This window comes from Pogona vitticeps, chromosome 2, assembly GCF_051106095.1.
Source record: "Pogona vitticeps strain Pit_001003342236 chromosome 2, PviZW2.1, whole genome shotgun sequence".
Classification (NCBI taxonomy): domain Eukaryota; kingdom Metazoa; phylum Chordata; class Lepidosauria; order Squamata; family Agamidae; genus Pogona; species Pogona vitticeps.
The window spans coordinates 205,414,747-205,421,791 of NC_135784.1; positions in this window are offsets into that span (position 1 = coordinate 205,414,747).

The window sequence follows — 7,045 nt, forward strand, 5'->3', positions numbered from 1 at the left end:
GGATCTGATGTTGAGCCATCAAAAACTACTGTGCCCTTCATTCCCTCATGAAAGGACCTGATGATGTTAAGGAGTCGAGGTGGACATCCAATCTTGGGAAGTATTTTAAAAAGGCCATCCCTGCTAACCAGATCAAAGGCCTTTGTGAAATCTATGAAGGCCACAAAGAGTGGCTGTCATTATTCCCTACATTTCTCCTGCAGCTGTCGGAGGGAAAATACCATGTCAGTGGTGGATCTATTAGCTTGAAATCCACACTGTGATTCTGGATAGACTCTGTCTGCAAGCACCTGGAGTCTCTTCAGCACAACACGGGCAAGCAGCTACAACGCTGAGAAGAGAGCTGCCACAGTAGTTATTGCAGTCGCCCCTGTCTCCTTTGTTCTTATACAATGTGAAGAAGTTTGCATCCTTCATGTCCTCTGGTACTCCACCTTCCCTCCAGCAAAAGATTTCATACAGCTTGGTGGTGATGATCTCTTTACAGCACTTCAGCACTTCAAAAGGGATGTTATCCTTCCCAGGTGACTTGCCAGAAGCGAGGGAATCCAGGGCCGCTTTTATTTCTGCTAAAGTTGGTTCGTTGTCCAACTCTTCCAAGACAGACAGGCACTTGATGTTTTTTAGTGCCTCTTCGGTTACTACATTCTCTCTGGAATATAGCTCAGAGTAGTGCTGCACCCATCAGTTTCTTATAGCAAAACTCAAGCTTAAACTGAAGAAAGTAGGGAAAAACCACTGAGCTAGTCGGGTATGACCTAAACCAAATCCCTTATGAATCCACAGTGGAAGTGAAGAACAGATTTAAGGAACTAGGTTTGGTGGACAGAGTGCCTGAAGAACTATGGATGGAGGCTCGTAACATTGTACAGGAATCAGCAACAAAAAACATCCCGAAGAAAAGGAAATGTAAGAAAGCAAAGTGGCTGTCCAATGAGGCCTTACAAATAGCAGAGAAGAGAAGGGAAACAAAATGCAAGGGAGATAGGGAAAGTTACAGAAAATTGAATGCAAACTTCCAAAGAATAGCAACAAGAGACAAGAGGGCCTTCTAAAATGAACAGTGCAAAGAAATAGAGGAAAATAATAGAAAGGGAAAAACCAGAGATCTTTTCAAGACAATTGGAGATATTAAAGGAACATTTTGTGCAAAGATGGACATGATAAAGAACAAAAATGGGAGGGACCTAACAGAAGACATCAAGGAGAGGTGGCAAGAATACACAGAGGAATTATACCAGAAAGATCTGGATGTTCCGGACAACCCAAATAGTGTGGTTGCTGACCTTGAGCCAGACATCCTGGAGAGTGAAGTCAAGTGGGCCTTAGAAAGCATGGCTAACAACAAGGCCAGTGGAGGTAATGACATTCCAGTTGAACTATTTAAAGTCTTAAAAGGTGTTGTTAAGGTGCTACACTCGATATGCCAGCAAGTTTGGAAAACTCAGCAGTGGCCAGAGGACTGGAAAAGATCAGTCTACATCCCAGTCCCAAAGAAGGGAGAAGGAAGGTGTTGCAGCCCCCTTAATTATAAAAATTCTTACAAAAGGACTGGTCTCTTGAACAGCAGGGTCTGGCTAAATCCAGGAGGTGGAGAGGGCCACAAACTAGTTAAATGTAAGAGTCCTACCTAACTGAGCTGTTCTGAATTCTAAGGAATCACAAAGCCCATGTGTCTGTACTTGCAAAGTACTGGATAAAAGTAAAGTGCTCTTTTAAGGTCAGACTTGTTAAAGGGGCTTACACTACGCACTGCTGAGGTCTTGGGACTTGCCCCAGCACAAAGGTGGTAGGTTAAGTGGACTGTCGAACTCTCTGACCGAATGCTAGGTGCTCCTAAGGGGGCCCAGGGCATCACACTACACATCACACTATGGTGACTCCCATAGTTCATTGGTGTTTTATTGAATAGCAGTGTTGCCCCTCAAGCAAGCCATTTTATGATGCACACGGCTTGGGGATGTTGATGTCATTTCCTCTCAGCTGAAATGATTTGGCAGGAATGTTGTGAAGATAAAATGGGTTGATACCAGTAGTTTGGTGAGGTGCTTTTAAACTCTGAACTTAATGATCTTCCAGAGTAAGTGCTCTTTAGATGGCAACATGTACTATTCCACTTCAAAGTGTACAAAACCAGTCTCACTACCTTTGGAGGCCCTCCTGAACTTTTTGATGCACGAAGTTCTGGAGATGCCCTGAACTCTTTTCAGCAGGATGTGGCCCTCCAGATGTTGTGGGATTGTAACTCCCATTAGCCCTGGTCTTCATGCTGAGGGTAGCAGAGGACTGTTGCCCAACAACATCTAGGCAGCTTATCCAGCATTATCTCTGTTGTAGAGGAAAGTGAGGTAAACAGTGTAATACGTAGAAAGAAAGTTACCCACAAGGTCATTTAACAGAAGCTTAAGGAGCTGCCTGTGCAATTCATGGAAATATAATGGACTCCAGATTAATTGTTCCAAAGAGAGAGGCTGTGATCTTGTTTACATATGGTGGAAATGTCAATTGCCCAAATGGGTCTTGCTAATGCTGAATGGTACATATACCTCGGAAAAGCAACAAGTGTGGATGAAGTAATGAGCCCTAACAAATTAACTTGTAAAATAGCAGGTTAGCATCACACTGAGCAGCAAACAATAAAGCACCTGCATCTTTTCTCAGAAGGCAAATGCACAGGACTGCTTCTATTGAGCTGCCCTTCATTCCCCTTAAGTTTCTTTATTTACACGATCTGAAGAGAAACCAGAGTATAGGTTCCCCTTACGTTTCGTTGTTCCCCGGTTGCCTGAAAGCTAAGTAAAATGTATTAGCTGTACTACATCTCATCTCATATTTACGTCTCATGCCTGCAATACATGGGCTGCAAGTATTGTTGCCTTAGGTAATGTTTTATTTATTTGTATAGCCTATTGTAACCCCCCCCCCCGGAAGTTCAGGTACGTCTGGGTCCACATGCAGTTTTATGCACAGTTCCTGAACAATTCCAAAAAGAATTCTGCACATCAGAACCTGCGAGAAGGAAGGGGTGGGATGGGCATCTAAATAAAATAATCCTGTGCCATCAAGTCAATTCTGACTTATCCTGGCCTTTCCAGGGTTTTCAAGGTAAAGGATACTCACAGGCGGTTTACCATTCTCTTCTTCTGAGTGCCCTGGAACTGTGCAGCTTGCCCAAGACTGCACAAAGTGAGTCTACGTGCAGGAGGCACAGTGGGGGAATTGAACTCTGAACTTCTGGCTCCACAGCCCAAGACCTATCCAGCCAACATGGGCATCTATATACTATTACTATAATTTACTTGATGCAGCTAGGAGCTCTGCTGCCTGGGGTATTCTGGGAATTGTAAGCAGAACTCCCCTTCCCCATCTGTGCACTCCTGGGGTGTTGTGAGTGCTTTGTGCATGCTAGGAAGCCCTAACAAGAATGGCAGTCTCAAACACAGAATTCCCAGGACATCACTGAAGTACAATTCTCAAGTTTCTTTGGAAGGAAGCTCAAACTCCTGGCATGGCATAAAATCCAACATATTCTGTAGCACAGATGTGCCGTTCAAGGGCACAGGCACCAACATGAGTGTGTCAGTCCACCCACATGAGGGGGAAATGGACTGCTAAATAGGCACTAGGAGGAGGAAGGGAGAGGGAATTTCAAGAGGAGAGAGAGAGTGGATTAAAGTTCTTTGTTGTTGACTAGTTGAAGGCTTTGGTATCACTTGCCTTCAGCAGACTCATAGCTAGTCAATCTATTTTCTCCAAGGGCAGTTAAAATAGATAGAAGTGGTGCTAGAGTGTGCCAGTTCTGGTTTGCAGTCCTCAGGCATTATTACCACCTATGAGGTAAAACACGACGTGCTGCCAGGGCAGAGCCTTGAGCCTTGTTAGTGCCAGACAGAAAACAACCGTGTACAACCACCCTTTTCCCACTCTGGATCCCCTTTTGTGCCTCTTCCCAGCCCTCTAATAAGAAATGTTGTCATTTTGGGTTTCCTCAAGCTGAAGCAGAGGGGAATAAATCATTCTTACAGAAACATTACAGTCAGAGAAAGAGGACACTATTCTGATTATAACATTTCAGCGTATATTTATGTCAAACAAAATAATAACATATGGTATCACTAGCAATGACCTTTACAAAGAAGTTTGACTAATGATACTTTCCTTGAGATTTTTTGGTGTCCTGATTTGTCTGTCCTACTTGGGAAAACCCACAGGGGAATATGTGGTGCTCCAGATGGTACCGGACTTCAATTCCCAGCAGCCTGGCCTGCACAGCCAAACATGAGGAATGCTGGGAGGTGCTGTCCAACGACACCTGGAGGATCACAGGTTCCTCGCCCCTGATTTCAAGCAAACTAATATGATACCAGCCTTATTTATGTTCATCTGTCAATGTGTTTATTCCGATACTGACTGCAAGACAGAACTCATTTTAAATTGAATGTATATTCTGGCCAATATAGGAATTGTATTCCTATTCCAGACCAGGAAATACAAGGGGTGCCATAAGTGCCGTATATGTATTGACTCATCTTAGCATTATTGTGCCTGCTCTGAAGATTATCTTATCCTGGAAGCACCTGAACTAAAACAAAGCAACGATCATCTCTACCACTGCTTCCTTAGGCCTTTTCAATATTTATTTAAAACTGATATATACACAAGCTGGTCACCTGTAAAGGGGCTCTTTAGAAACAAACAAAAACATTAATTACAGCATGAATCTTTGTGAAGGGGGAAAAAAGCTGGAGAGACAATACAGCGAGAGTGCTGGGTTTGTATTAGTAGGGTAGACGAGGCCACCTGCATCCTCAGCAATTTCTTGTACAGAATATTCCTCTCATTCACTCACCAAGTTCCGTTTTGTGCCTCCAATTTGAGGAGATGTCGATGAGAGTCAATATTGGTTTCCCCACAAGAGCCTGGTCTGATCTCGTGCCAGACAAACCAGGACCTATGAGAGTTTGGCACACCCAGAAGAGATAAGATACTACTCCATGACTGGTTTAACTCCAAATCAGGAGAGAGGATATCATTCACCTTGCAACAGCTCAGTGGGGACATGACCTGGCTCCTCTAACTGTCCTTGGCTGGGTCTGTGAGTTTATCAGGAGGCTGCATAGTCTCAGGATAACTAGGTCAACAGGCCCTCATGGTTACTGCTCTTCCACAGTGTAGCACTGAGGTCAAAGCTTGCCTCCTGCTGTCTATAGCCTGGAAGCTCATCAACCAACTGAATAAATTCCTACACATTGATCTTTCCATCCAATGTTCTGCTCATCTTCGTTCTGGAGTTTGACTGAGACAATCCCTTTTAATCCTGACAAGAAAAATGAATTATTCTTTGTGCTGTCTGTGTCTCCCACGCATGGCTTCAGTACATGCACAGAGTATTTATCTGGAACATTCTGGAGCTCAGTACCTTACTGTTGCAGCTCCATCTGATCCAGTGCATATATCTGTGCACCTAACTGATTTGCCTTTTTTTTGTCTGCAAGAAAAAGCAGTCAAAGAAGTTTTTCTAGAGATTTTTCCTCTCTTCATTGGTAGCTTTCCTTTTAAATCTCCTTGTTTCTTTTTCAAATAGTTATAACTATTTATAATTATTTATAAATATTTATTGTTTTCTATTGTACAAATCCTTACCAATTATAGTAATAATTTAGATCTATGAAATCGATTGCAATTAAGTATATTTATTGGCCAAATTTAATTCTTGAATCATTTTCGCTTATGCCCTATTGTTATTTATTGTTGGTGTCACTTTGCACTTTATAAGTGACGTATAAAGATTGGAGATTGAAGTCCTGTTGCCCAGTGAAGGTGGAATGAACAACATATAAACTATAACAGGCAGAGGAAGACATGGCATTGGCACAGTACCAATTAAATCTAAAAGAACAATGGTCAGATGTTTGAAGGTTATCTCTCGTTCTAGCTCTGTTGCCAGCAGCCAGAACTGAGGTAACTCACTCAGCCAACCAGCCACTCTATCCTTGATGTTGTTAAATGCTGGATCTGCCTTGAAAACAGCCCAACTTATTCAGGACTTGATCCTGGACAAAGCAGCAGATCCGGCATGTATTACTGAGACCTGGGTGGCTGTAGAGGGCGGTATAGCCCTATCACTAATCTGTCCACCCAGATATTCCATTCAACATCAAGGTGGACTGGAGGTTCAGGGAGGGGGGGTTGCCATTATCTATAAAAAAGACCTTAGAGGTTGTCAGGCTCTCTGCCTTGACGATCCCAGGCTTGGAGGCCCTCCATGTGTCAGTGGGAGCCAGAGATGGATTTGGGATGGGTCTGGTTTACCATGCTCCCCACAACCCAGCACTCTCCTTTCTGGAGCTGGAGCTGACAGGCTTCATCTTGGTGGCAGCATTGAGGTCCCCCAGGCTTTTTGTTTTGAAGGACTTCAATGCCCATGCTGAACTGGGGCCTCGGGTCCAGCTCTTGAGTTCTTGGAAACCATGGCTTCCTTGGACATGTCCCAATATGTTAACGGCCCCACCCACATGGCTGGTTACATGCTAGGCCTGGTGTTCTCAACTAGACAGGGAAAGAGTGATCTGAGGGTGACTGACTTGATATCAGTCACGGTCAGACCACCACCTGATAAAATGCAACCATTCTGTGGCACTCCCCCTCCGTGGGGAGCAGGGACCCATTAAGATGGTGCACCCCTGCAGGCTATTGGATCCAGTTGGTTTCCAAGATGCAACGTGGGGTGTGGCATTTATGCCCCTTTCTTGACCATCAAGACTCAGGGCACACGAAGGCAAACAATCCCCTCTTTTACACTGCTGCCACCAGGTGATTACTAAACCACCATTACTTCAGGAAGATTCAGGTCCACACTTCAAGGTCTTTTAAATAGAACTTTTGTTTATTGATTATAGAAATTGAAATTGATTCATGAATCTCTTCTGTAGGTAAAGTTATTATTAACAACAACCTTCTATTTGATAATACACTCCTAATTCTAATCACACCTCAGAATTTCCCAGGCTCCACACTATCTTTCTCCCTTCTCTCACTCCACTCT